Source organism: Schistocerca cancellata, chromosome 8 (assembly GCF_023864275.1).
Source record: "Schistocerca cancellata isolate TAMUIC-IGC-003103 chromosome 8, iqSchCanc2.1, whole genome shotgun sequence".
In the NCBI taxonomy this organism is placed as follows: Eukaryota; Metazoa; Arthropoda; class Insecta; order Orthoptera; family Acrididae; genus Schistocerca; species Schistocerca cancellata.
In genome coordinates, this window is record NC_064633.1 from 614481396 (window position 1) to 614494860 (window position 13465).

The 13465-nt window shown below is 45.4% G+C and overlaps 1 non-coding gene across 1 annotated transcript; it reads right to left on the minus strand.

The window, feature by feature from the left end:
* Positions 1 to 3641: 3641 nt before the first annotated feature.
* Positions 3642 to 3716, minus strand: Trnat-ugu (transfer RNA threonine (anticodon UGU)). The gene has a single exon. It is a non-coding gene; the product is annotated as a tRNA-Thr (tRNA).
* Positions 3717 to 13465: the final 9749 nt, after the last annotated feature.

Sequence of the window (13465 nt, forward strand, 5' to 3'; positions counted from 1 at the left end):
AGGGTGCAACCCCTAACATCAGCACAGTTGGGGTGTCTCATATTAGGGAACTGTCGCATAATAGGCGCCTTTCCCCTATTACCAAAATTATTACGTTTCCTAAACTTTCAAAACTGCAGCATACTTACTCTGGTCTCTTACACCAAATAACTGAGTGGAAAAGTAGCAAATCTCTCTCGTATGACAGTACTGAGGCACGGCACCGACCTCTCTCAGATCCACTGTGGATCTCGCCATATAGCACCAAATGTCAATTATTATTGCTTACAAAATAACCAGAGAAAATAATTCACTATAAAACTCGGTTTCTCCTCTTAATTTATCAGAACACACTAACAGGCTAAGGTTCTCCCCTTGACTGATATCAAATCCAAAAGCTGGTTTCTCCTCATAATTTATTCTTATTGTCCTCATAATTTATCAGAAAACACTAACAGGGTAAGGTTCTCCCCTTGACTGATATCAAACCCAAAAGCTGGTTTCTCCTCATAATTTGTTCTTATTCTTATTCTCTCCTTCACTGATATCAAATCCAAAAGCTGGTTTCTCCTCATAATTTATTCCTATTCTCCTCACAATTTATCAGAACACACTAACAGGGTAAGGTTCTCCCCTTGACTGATATCAAATCCAAAAGCTGGTTTCTCCTCATAATTTATTCTTATTCTTATTCTCCCCTTGACTGATATCAAATCCAAAAGCTGGATTCTCCTCATAATTTATTCTTATTATCCTCATAATTTATCAGAACACACTAACAGGGTAAGGTTCTCCCCATGACTGATATCAAATCCAAAAGCTGCATTCATACAGTCTTTTCCTTGCCTAAGAAATTCACCTACTTCCTTTTGTACAGAACCAACCAGGCACATTCACTCACAAAGTGGCCATACCATTGAATAGGTTATTGCTACTGATAACATGGAGCACGATGTCCCTTCTCAATTACACTGGCTAAATGTTATCATAATGCAAGTCACCCTCCGTCTCCCTTATATTACCTCTCAATTCTATTAAATCCGGTTCAGACCTCACTCCCACCGAATTAACATTGAATATCAGGTATCGAGACATGATTACTGTTTCAGTCAGAGATACTGTAAGCTTTCACACACAGAATAAATCAAATTCCCCACCAAAAGTGAACGATCATCTTCAGCTGGTCAACGATAAACGTATAGTAACCTCACCCTGCCGAAATAAAACATCTGAAAGTGTTACACACAAGCAACTCAAAATAATTTATTTTCATTCGTTTAGTGATTATTGATATGCAAAATACAAGTCCTTCCTCAGACAAAGAGTGATTTGAAAAAAATTTGCACATGTCTAAATCCGGTGCCACAAGTTTTCAAGTAAACATACCATGAACAGGTTCGCCAGTTTATAAGCTGACGAGTTGAGGGATGTGCTTTTATGTTGAATGTTTAACTGAATATATTTAATCACTAACCACCAAAACAATGAGAAAGGACTTCATTTATCTACGAAATTAAACAAGGATCTCAGTCAATTGAGTTTATTACATGTAAATTCAAAAGAAATGTACATCTGCATACACAGTCCGCAAGCCACTGCATGGTCTGAGGCCGAGGGTACTCTGCACCGCTACTAGTCGCTTCCGTTCACGTTCCACTCGCAGACAGAGGGAGGGAAAAACGACTATCTACACTACTGGCCATTAAAATTGCTACACCAAGAAGAGATGCACGTGATAAACGGGTATTCATTGGACAAATATATTATACTAGAACTGACATGTGATTACATTTTCACGCAATTTGGGTGCATAGATCCTCAGAATTCAGTACCCAGAACAACCACCTCTGCCCGTAATAACGGCCTCGGTAGGCCTGAGCATTGAGTCAAACAGAGCTTTTATGGCGCCTACAGGTACAGCTGCCCATGCAGCTTCAACACGATACCACAGTTCATCAAGAGTAGTGACTGGCGTGTTGTGCCGAGCCAGTTGCTCGGCCACCATTGACCAGACGTTTTCAGTTGGTGAGAGATCTAGAGAATGTGCTGGCCAGGGCAGCAGTCGAACATTTTCTGTATCCAGAAAGGCCCATGCAGGACCTACAACATGCGGTCGTGCATTATCCTGCTGAAATGTAGGGTTTCGCAGGGACCGAATGAAGGGGTAGAGCCACGTTCAAAGTGCCGTCAATGCGAACAAGAGGTGACCGAGACGTGTAACCAATGGCACCCCATACCATCACGCCGGGTGATACGCCAGTATGGCGATGACGAATACACGCTTCCAATGTGCGTTACTGCGATGTCGCCAAACACGGATGCAACCATCATGATGCTGTAAACAGAACCTGGATTAATCCGAAAAAATGACGTTTTGCCATTCGTGCACCTAGGTTCGTCGTTGAGTACACCATCGCAAGCGCTCCTGTCTGTGATGCAGCGTCAAGGGTAACCGCAGCCACGGTCTCCGAGCTGATGGTCCATGCTGCTGCAAACGTCGTCGAACTGTTCGTCCAGATAGTTGTTGTATTGCAAACGTTCCCATCTGTTGACTCAGGGATCGAGACGTGGCTGCACGATCCGTTACAGCCATGCGGATAAGTCATCTCGACTGCTAGTAATACGAGGCCGTTGGGATCCAGCACGGCATTCCGTATTATCCTCCTGAACCCACCGATTCCATATTCTGCTAACAGTCATTGGATCTCGACCAACGCGAGCAGCAATGTCGCGATACGATAAACCGCAATCGCAATAGGCTACAATCCGACCTTTATCAAAGTCGGAAACGTGATGGTACGGATTTCTCCTCCTTACACGAGGCATCACAACAACGTTTCACCAGGCAACGCCGGTCAACTGCTGTTTGCGTATGAGAAATCGGTTGGGAACTTTCCTCAAGTCAGCACGTTGTAGGTGTCGCCACCGGCGCCAACGTTGTGTGAATGCTCTGAAAAGCTAATCATTTGCATATCACAGCATGATTCTTCCTGTCGGTTAAATTTCGTGTCTGTAGCACGTCATCTTCGTGGTGTAGGAATTTTAATGGCCAGTAGTGTATATGCCTCCGTATGAGCTCCAATTTCTCGTATCTTACCCTCGTGATCCCTACGTAAAATGCACTAGGGCTGTTCGAAAAGTGAGGTCCGATCGGTCGCGAAATGGAAACTACAGTGAAAAATCTTCCAACTATCTCTCTAAATAGTCGCTGTTCCGACTTAGACATTTGTCGTAGCGTTGTACAAACGTTCCAGTATCCTGGTCATAGAAATCAGCCGCGTGTGCTTTCCGCCAATTCTCTACGCTGGTCTGTCTTTCGTTGTTTGCGCCAAAATGTTGTCTTCGTAACCAGCGGTTCATGTGAGCGGAAATGAACAACGGAGGGAGCCAATTAAGGGCTGTACTGTGGGTGATCAAACACTTACCATCGAAAACGCCGCAAGAGCATCTTCATTGCCCCTGCAGAATGTAGCTGAAAATTGTCTTGAAGAAAGAAACGGACGACATTTGAGTTTTGTGGGTTGCATATTTTCAGGCAAAATCTCCCCCCAGATCCACATACTTTGCTGGAGACGCTACTGTTTTAACGAAATTAGAAGTATATTAATACCTTCAGCTGCTGACGGCCGTTGATACATATCAACGTGGGCAGGTGAAAAGTGTGCCCCGACCGGGATTCGAACCCGAGATCTCCTGCTTACATGACAGGAGCTCTATCCAACTGAGCCACTCAGGGCTCAGAGGACAGCGCGACTGCAGGGACCATCTCGCTCACGCCTCCCGCGATACCCCCGTTCTCACCTTGTGTGTCCGCACACTACATTCGTAGTGTCCCAGCCCAACACACTCATTACTCGTGGAAGACCTTCTTACCAAGCCTCGTAAGAGTTCGGGGAATATGTGTGCATCCGCACAGAAGAAGAAGAAGGTCATGGCTGGTGTCGCCAGAACTATATACTTATATGGATATGGTGTCTGTTCTTTCAGACATGTATAGTCTTCGGACTGAAGACCACAACAACAACATTCAGTTTTTGTTAAATTCGAAAGTAATATACTCGTCTCCTATATTAAGCGGCCTTACCTAGCCACTGTAGATTAATTTACTGCATTAAGGGTTAAGTCAACGTGGTATCCATCCCTTGTTCATGTGGCAACAGCTGTCTGTTGGTCTACAGTGTGGTGGGAGCTAACGATGCACTTGTCGACTAGCGAACTTCAGGCACCAGTACTCACCACTGCAGAGGAGGATTCAGAAGCTCCTACTGCTGGACGATAATATTAGAGAAGGTAGCAAAAGGGTTTTGAAATGATGGGGAACTGTCCAACGCCGAAGGATTATGCTCTTTCTCGCATAACGACAAGAGACGAAACTGCAGTTCACATATTGGGATACAATAACGCGACTGGACACAGAGGTCCAGTGAAGGAAACCCAGCCAGGGATTTCTACAGAGTGCTAGCTTTTGTCTGCAAGCGCACACTCCTATTTATGACTTATGAGTCTAACTGCCCGTTGACCAGAGGGGGTGGAACGCCTAAAAATCGGAAATTTCCTCCTCGTCACCGGTGGAGAGTGCTTTCGAGCTTTTCGAGAATTTCCTTTCCGTATAAATTCCAGAACTTTGTTTAAAATCGCTCTTTTTCTTCAGTAAGCATTATATTGACAGATTATTTCGCCTTTTCTTCAGTGGTGGGCAATTCCTTCTATTCTGCATACATGCATATCCAAAGGAACATTGCATCGAACTAAACAGACATTGTAAAATATAGAACCGGAAGTACTGTATCCCTGCAAAACAAGGCAACCTGACGAGAAAAAGATCTCTCCATATGCGGAAATCAAACGAATTGCGTGCGAGCACTGTGGGATGTAGACACTGGGACGTAGCGAAGTTTGGGTCGGTCCTGGCAGCGTGATCAGACAGCTGAAGATGATGAGGCGACCACTCGCGACAAGCTGAAAATCAGGGTTCGAGTCCCGTTCTGGCACAAATTTTCTTGTGTTTCTAGTACAGTGCATAGCTGTTATACAAACATATTCGTAATCTGCAAATAAATATCATAAACAAAGGAGTTTATTCGAAATTCATTTGTCATTTGAGGTAAACTGGTGAGCTTTCACACATAATTTGTGCACGACGTTCGGGCGGATGTGTTTTATACGACACCCCTACGCAGGTCACAGAGGCTTAACTCTTGACGTGAGGCGATGTGCCTGGATCAGCGCACAGGTCTTTCGAACGAGACTGCAAATGAGGGACGTATGGTCAGGTACTGTCGCTGTGGAATATCAAACTTAACAACGAGAGGTACTGTGTCAACCATATCTCGTGATGTGAATGTCGAGTTATCACTGGAAAAGCACGTGACCTGCATCGCCTCTTAAGGGAGTGCGACTGGGCCGTTATTGTTCACACTACGTGAAGACTGCATGCAGTGTGTAGCGGCTGCAATTCTCAAAGATTCAGGTTCCGAATGCTGAATCTGGTGCAATTGTTACCTTCTTACTATTAATACTCGTGCCAATCTTCCCTCAGTTATTGACTTGCACGTGTTTTCCTGGAGTTGTAACACATCCACAAACTGAAGAAATGTGAAAAGAAACCTTGTCTTACGCATCTGCTGTGGCCTGCTTGCTTGTCTGTGTTGCATTTATTTTGCTTCGTGTACTTAATGTGAGCATGAATTACGAATTGTAAAATATGCTTAAGGATATTTCGATGCGAAAGGTACCCGAACTTGACTGTGGTGCATACCAACCTAATACGTATATTAGTTTATCTTGTATTGATTTCTTTAGCTTTAAATTTGGCACTAACTTCCAAAGGTGTAGTTACGTCAATTGTATGTAATAAATACTCACATACAAATATATTATTTTTACACTGTGAAGTAAAGTTATTGTTTGCTGTTTTGTTGTGTGTGATATGTTTTTGGAAGTTAGTTTTACTTTTTTTCTTCAAACTGTTGTAACTCAGTACTTTTTATTGATTACTTAGCTTCAATATATATTTGTTTATAATGGAAAGACACCCAATAGCCGGCCGGAGTGGCCGTGCGGTTCTGGGCGCTACAGTCCGGAACCGAGCGACCGCTACGGTCGCAGGTTCGAATCCTGCCTCGGGCATGGATGTGTGTGATGTCCTTGGGTTAGCTGGGTTTAATTAGTTCTAAGTTCTAGGCGACTGATGACCTCAGACGTTAAGTCGCATAGTACTCAGAGCCATTTGAGCCAAAGACACCCAATAGCTGCAGTCGACACGAAAAAAGTCATTTGCGACAAACGGAAAAAATTAAAAAGTAAAACGTGAGGATGCTAAGGAAGAGAGCAGTGAATCTCGTTGCAGGAAATATTTCTTTACCTGAGTAAAAGGAGTATGCAGATTATATAAAATGAGTAGAGAAACTATGGGTGAAAAGAGTGTCATCTGCATTTAATGTATACATGTCTTTCAAGTGACGCTAAACAGCAACATTTTCGTGAGTTCGGTGCTGAACGTGAAAGATCAATAAATGCAGCTGCCTGGTACCACTGAAACACACAGGCGTAGTATCCTCAAAGCAGAGTGTACTGCAATGTGAATGGAATGCACTGAGCAGGGACTGAGAATCCCTCTGTGGTACTACATAATTGTTTGCAGGTGGTTGTTCCGGGTTCGAAGTACTGCGGTGCTCTTCGTTATTATTACCCAGAATCATGAACACATTATTTTCATAATGGCACTGACTAAGGCTCGAGTTGGAGTGACAACACATCTTTTTGACCACCAATGGCGTGAGGAAATGAGTTGTACGCTGACTGACATCAAAAGTGAAGCACCCAGAGGGGGAAGATAGACGAAATGAAACATCGCAGGTTGACAACGTGTGTGATGTTAGTTCGATGGTTGCAAAGTCGTGTCGAACTTAGAAAAAACTTGGCAGTATGGATCCACTTAACAGTATCTGCCCTCTGCAGACAAACCCAGCTTTGTACCTCCTTCCTGGTGGAATGACAAATTGATGGGCTGTTGGAGCCCTCCATCTCATAGTCACTGCTCATGCATTGTAGCTTACATCTTTGGGTGGGTTTAGTGACATCTCTGAACAGTCAGAGGAACTGTGTCTGTAATACAATATCCACAGTCGACGTCTATCTTTAGGAGTTTTGGGAACCGGGGCGATGCAAAACTTTTTTTGATGTGCGTATATACAGAACGTCCCGACTGACTCACCATCGCCCAGCCGAAACTGTTAAGGATAGAAACTTTGAATTTGAAGAGGGTCATGATCTTATAGTGTAGGCATCGCTTAAGAAGAGATTTTTCGAACTTTCACTCCTACAGGGTGAAATGGGGACAAAGACTTTTTGGAGATGCTAGAACTATGAAGATTGGTATTCGGTTTCTCAGCCAGAAATTAATAAAAAAAACACTTCAGCATATTTGTATATTCGACCACAAAGGGGGTAAAAAGTGAATAAACCATTTTTGGTATCTGACATCTGAGTTAGAAATTAAAAAAAAAATAAGTTTCAGTGTTTATGAAAACTAAACTCCCGAGGTGATGAGAAGGGGCTTGAAAATATTTATGGAAACATTTCTGACACTAAGTCTCTGAAAATTTGAATTTCACTTTTTGGTTAGAAATAAAAAATATGTTGCTGTGATTTTTGGAAATTCAACTGCTAACGGGGTGAAACAAGAGATGAAAATTTTTATGAAATATTTCATTGTATTTAATGTTTTTAAAGCTAAATCTATGAAAATTGCTATTTGACTTCTAAGGAAGATGTGTGTTATGGGATGGGAGTTTCTATGGGAATATCACCACAAGAAATCAAACAAGAGGATCGAGAAAGACCAGTGACGCGAGCTGTCAATATTGCTTTGCGGTCAGAAGTGTGTTTGGAAAGGACTATCCTCCTGTTGCCTTAATTGGTAGGAACAGTTTACACGATGTAGCAATTTTTGGACATAAGTACTGGATTAAATAAAACAAAAGATCTGTGCAGACCATTTGAGCCGATTTTTGCGACCCAAGCGGGCGGGTGAGGCTTTGCACAAATGTAAAGAATAGTTGTCTTTCTGTTACCAATGCAAATACACTCCTGGAAATTGAAATAAGAACACCGTGAATTCATTGTCCCGGGAAGGGGAAACTTTGTTGACACATTCCTGGGGTCAGATACATCACATGATCACACTGACAGAACCACAGGCACATAGACACAGGCAACAGAACATGCACAATGTCGGCACTAGTACAGTGTATATCCACCTTTCGCAGCAATGCAGGCTGCTATTCTCCCATGGAGACGATCGTAGAGATGCTGGATGTAGTCCTGTGGAACGGCTTGCCATGCCATTTCCACCTGGCGCCTCAGTTGGACCGGCGTTCGTGCTGGACGTGCAGACCGCGTGAGACGACGCTTCATCCAGTCCCAAACATGCTCAATGGGGGACAGATCCGGAGATCTTGCTGGCCAGGGTAGTTGACTTTCACCTTCTAGAGCACGTTGGGTGGCACGGGATACATGCGGACGTGCATTGTCCTGTTGGAACAGCAAGTTCCCTTGCCGGTCTAGGAATGGTAGAACGATGGGTTCGATGACGGTTTGGATGTACCGTGCACTATTCAGTGTCCCCTCGACGATCACCAGTGGTGTACGGCCAGTGTAGGAGATCGCTCCCCACACCATGATGCCGGGTGTTGGCCCTGTGTGCCTCAGTCGTATGCAGTCCTGATTGTGGCGCTCACCTGCACGGCGCCAAACACGCATACGACCATCATTGGCACCAAGGCAGAAGCGACTCTCATCGCTGAAGACGACACGTCTCCATTCACGCCTGTCGCGACACCACTGGAGGCGGGCTGCACGATGTTGGGGCGTGAGCGGAAGACGGCCTAACGGTGTGCGGGACCGTAGCCCAGCTTCATGGAGACGGTTGCGAATGGTCCTCGCCGATACCCCAGGAGCAACAGTGTCCCTAATTTGCTGGGAAGTGGCGGTGCGGTCCCCTACGGCACTGCGTAGGATCCTACGGTCTTGGCGTGCATCCGTGCGTCGCTGCGGTCCGGTCCCAGGTCGACGGGCACGTGCACCTTCCGCCGACCACTGGCGACAACATCGATGTACTGTAGAGACCTCACGCCCCACGTGTTGAGCAATTCGGCGGTACGTCCACCCGGCCTCCCGCATGCCCACTATACGCCCTCGCTCAAAGTCCGTCAACTGCACATACGGTTCACGTCCACGCTGTCGCGGCATGCTACCAGTGTTAAAGACTGCGATGGAGCTCCGTATGCCACGGCAAACTGGCTGACACTGACGGCTGCGGTGCACAAATGCTGCGCAGCTAGCGCCATTCGACGGCCAACACCGCGGTTCCTGGTGTGTCCGCTGTGCCGTGCGTGTGATCATTGCTTGTACAGCCCTCTCGCAGTGTCCGGAGCAAGTATGGTGGGTCTGACACACCGGTGTCAATGTGTTCTTTTTTCCATTTCCAGAAGTGTATAATATGATTAAAGTTACAGTTTAATGTTAGTTAAATTAAGCGATGATAAAATAAACTTACATTATATGACCTAAACCATTGTTTAATTAAACAATAAACGTTTCATTGTATCACTGTTGCTGAATACAGGTGTCGCCCCACAGCAGTGACCGAATAGAAGGATTAAACAGCGCCCTCTGGCCTGAGCACACGCATTGATTCTGTTGCGAAGGGTGTGATAAAGCCGTAGTATCCTCTATGGAGGATACCGATGTAACTCGTCTCCAGTATCCTGGATACTGACCCTCAGACGCACTTGACGTCCTAGTAGATCCGACACGTCTTACACCTGGGACCGTAATTCACGACGCCAGCTGCTGCTAATCTCTCAACAATGCTGCACGGCGGCACAGAATGTTTCAGTGAGCTCACTACCTGTTCTCAGACGGCAGGTGCTGCCCCGTCATGTGACGATCCCCCATTTTAGTGGTCAGACGGTGTCGACCAGAGACTGGAAGACCAACAAGCCTACCCCATTTTTCCATGTGGTCCAGTATCAGGCCACTGCTACATCCAAATGGTCCACGATTCTGAATATTCCACGAATCGATCCGTCAGTCAAATACAGATTTGCAAGGGGGCTCCTTGCAAACTCTGTAAGGTGCTTTGTAGCATCTCCAAGTGCTTCACAGCGACCACTCGACATCTGACACTCCCTGTGCCCATTACACACCCTACCAGGCCTGGTGGCAATACTGAACACGAACAACACTAATGCACTATGGTGGCCGTTCTAGCAGTCAGTGAATTGTAACGATAATCACTCAGCAAATAGCGTGTCCTCGAGCAAAGTTGCATCGACATCCGCCCACGTCCACGTCTTCTGTATGCGTTTTTTGCCAGACAGCTTATGCAGAACACAGTTCCTGCGTTGTAATTGAAAAGCTTGTTGGGAGGTACGATAGATAGGCTAATCGGCGGAAATGTTGGGCCGCGTGCAGCGCCACCCGCCCCACTGCCGCCTGCGCTCCCTGCAGGCACGGCCAAGTTTTTTGTCGCGCTGCGATGCCCGGCGAGACAAGCCGGCGAGGTGGAGAGCGGCGCGCGGCAGCTCCGGCCGTAATTTGCGGTCATTTGCAAGCGTATCGGGCGGCGGCCCGATTAGCAGGCGGCGCCGCAGCTGGTCGGCGACGCCCTCCGCCACCCGCGCACTCTGCACGCCGCCCCCGCTCGCTGCTCTGTCCCTCTGCGTCGCCGCTGTCTCTGCGCTGCAGCCCGTAAAGAGCACTGCGTCCCCCACTCCCTCGTTTGTACCAGTTTCAGGCAGACACTGCGGCGGCAGATTTTTTTCTTGTCTCTGTGCGTCAACCGATATATCCTACAAGAATATTACAGCACAATGACAGTGTTCGACTTAAATTTAAATAGTATAAATGATCAATCAATCAAGAAGTGGCCACTTCTCGTTATGCCACACTATATGTACTTACAGGTGTTACTTAAAAGTGGTTCATTTCAAGTGTGGGATGCCGAATAAAAAAAAAATTAAATACATTGTCCAACACAACATCAGTATAACTGTACTTCTAAACTCGGTCTGCATATTTACTTCTCTCCAAGAAGCAGCACCAAGAAAATTAGAGAAATGTTATTCTCTGGTGTTAAGTATACTGAAGTTCCCGCAAGTATATGGTACTATCGTTGCCGAGTAATGGGTATGGCTGAATCTACAAATACATTCAGTTACTTGAAATACACTGACGTGTTAAAGCCATGCAACTCACTTAATATTGTAAAAAAATGGTTCAAATGGCTCTGAGCACTATGGGACTTAACTTCTGAGGTCATCAGTCCCCTAGAACTTAGAACTACTTAAACATAACTAACCTAAGGACATCACACACATCCATGCCCGAGGCAGGATTCGAACCTGCGACCGTAGCGGTCGCGCGGTTCCAGACTGTAGCGCCTAGAACCGCTCCGCCACTCCGGCCGGCTGTAAAAAAAAAAAATAATAATAAAAATAAAAAATAAAAAATTGCGCGGAAAAAGTGTACATCAACTGTCAGTGTCTCATATTGCGCGGGCTGCGGCACTCGGCCAATCAGAAGGAAGCACATGTGTGACAGGTTCGTGCGCATGCTGTGTAGTTGAAATTTGCACACTGCCAAAAAATATCTGTTTACTACACAAGGAATCATAATCTCTGTAACATACTTAGGACACTCAGTGAGTGACAGCATGCCTGAGTACTCCTTTACAAACATTCAGAAAAATCGTAGTGGGGGATACGGAGCAAACACTGCGTTTATTCACTCCAAGATAAAAAAGAACAAAACAAAAACAAAAAAAAAAAAAAACGCACCATGAAGGAATTATCCGAAAGGAATGGAAACCAGTAGATGTGATTTACGTGTACAGAAAAAAATAAATGCTTACAACTTCCAAGATGTTACTCCAGGCGGGTGTAAAATAAATGTGCGCAAGGGAAAATTCTGAACGCGAAAATGAAGATTTGGCCCTGCCTGACTACCCCCTGAAGCAGATCTTAGGATCTCTTAGCGGTGATATTACTTCCTCCTTCTTGCTCTTTAATGTATAAATTATAACATAAACATAAATGAATGATTAAGGGAACTAGTAATTATGATAGACAAAATGTTCTTTCTGCTTATACTTTTATTGTAGTTTAAAATCCCTTTATATATTACAAATGTTGATATATCGATGGCCAATGGGCGTAAAGAGATATAAATGAATTTCCTACGTATTCCTACTGATCAATTGCCCGAATCTGCCCCCTTTTATGACGCCACGATCTAATATAAATAACGCGAGATGACTGACATCATCTACGTACCAAACACTCGAAGACACTACTTTCAAAGATGATCTACAATGGTGTGCAAACTCAGCGGACATAAAACTTACGTGATAACAGCTGTTCAGCTTTATAGCCCTAATAAGCTGAAGCAGTTTGCGATACCACCGTATGTGCCGCGTCCGGTCCATCGGAGTGATGGTTCTCGTACACGTCTGCGTCGATGGAAGAACTCCAGCCACAAAAATAAAAACGCTTTCAAACACTAGGACGGCAGAAGGCGGTCCTCTGACTACTATAATACTGTCTTCTCCTCTCTGTGTTCTAAAGACGAGTAACTCGAACTCCCAGCCACAAGGACGGAGTTCAGATAACGTCTCTACGTGATTATAGGCAGAAGAAGTGCTCTCAATTCCTGAACACTGAGTACTCAATGACGACTTCCTACCCAGAGGTGAAGTCCAGAAACGTATAAGTTCGCAACGATATCGTACCTAATTGTTCTAACCGTACAATCTCCTGAGAGAAAGGACAGCAAGTCCGTCTGTACCAACAAAAGCTGATACTGTACGCCCATCAAACTCGGCCGCTTGCGGAAAACCTCATTCTCTCCACAGCTGGCTTTCCAGCAACGCTCGGCTCCCCTCGCTCGTAATTGCAGAAGGGGAATCACAGTCTCGAAACGACGGAATATTCTCCCTCTCTGCGGATTCTTCCGAACGCCGACCAACCATATTTTAGTCTTTTGTCGTCCAGCGTGAAAAGTTTGCGAGGAAAAACCTATACTCATACAATGGTGCGCTTCTCAGAGTAAAAATCCTCGGAAATAACCCAGCCTGCCATTTCTGAGGTAACGCTTCCTCGTTCCTCTCTGCTGCGTCCAAGATTTTCAGAGTTTCCGAATTATTATCCGGGAATCCTTCTGGCCCCATTACACAACCAGCCGGCCGCCGCTGTACTGTGCTCCAGCCCTCAGGTGCCCCGACGGTCCGTCTTGGGCTACTTCCTGTGTTACACAGGACCAACACACCTGTGCGGGCTTTTCCACCCAGGGCCTGAGTTACTCCTGCCGTTTCATTTCCACTGGCGTTCTAACCTCTGCTAGTACAGTCAATCATTCATTACGCCGTTTTTATAATAAAGACACTCCATCACCTTCCACGCAATAAGCGTTAACAACTGTTAAC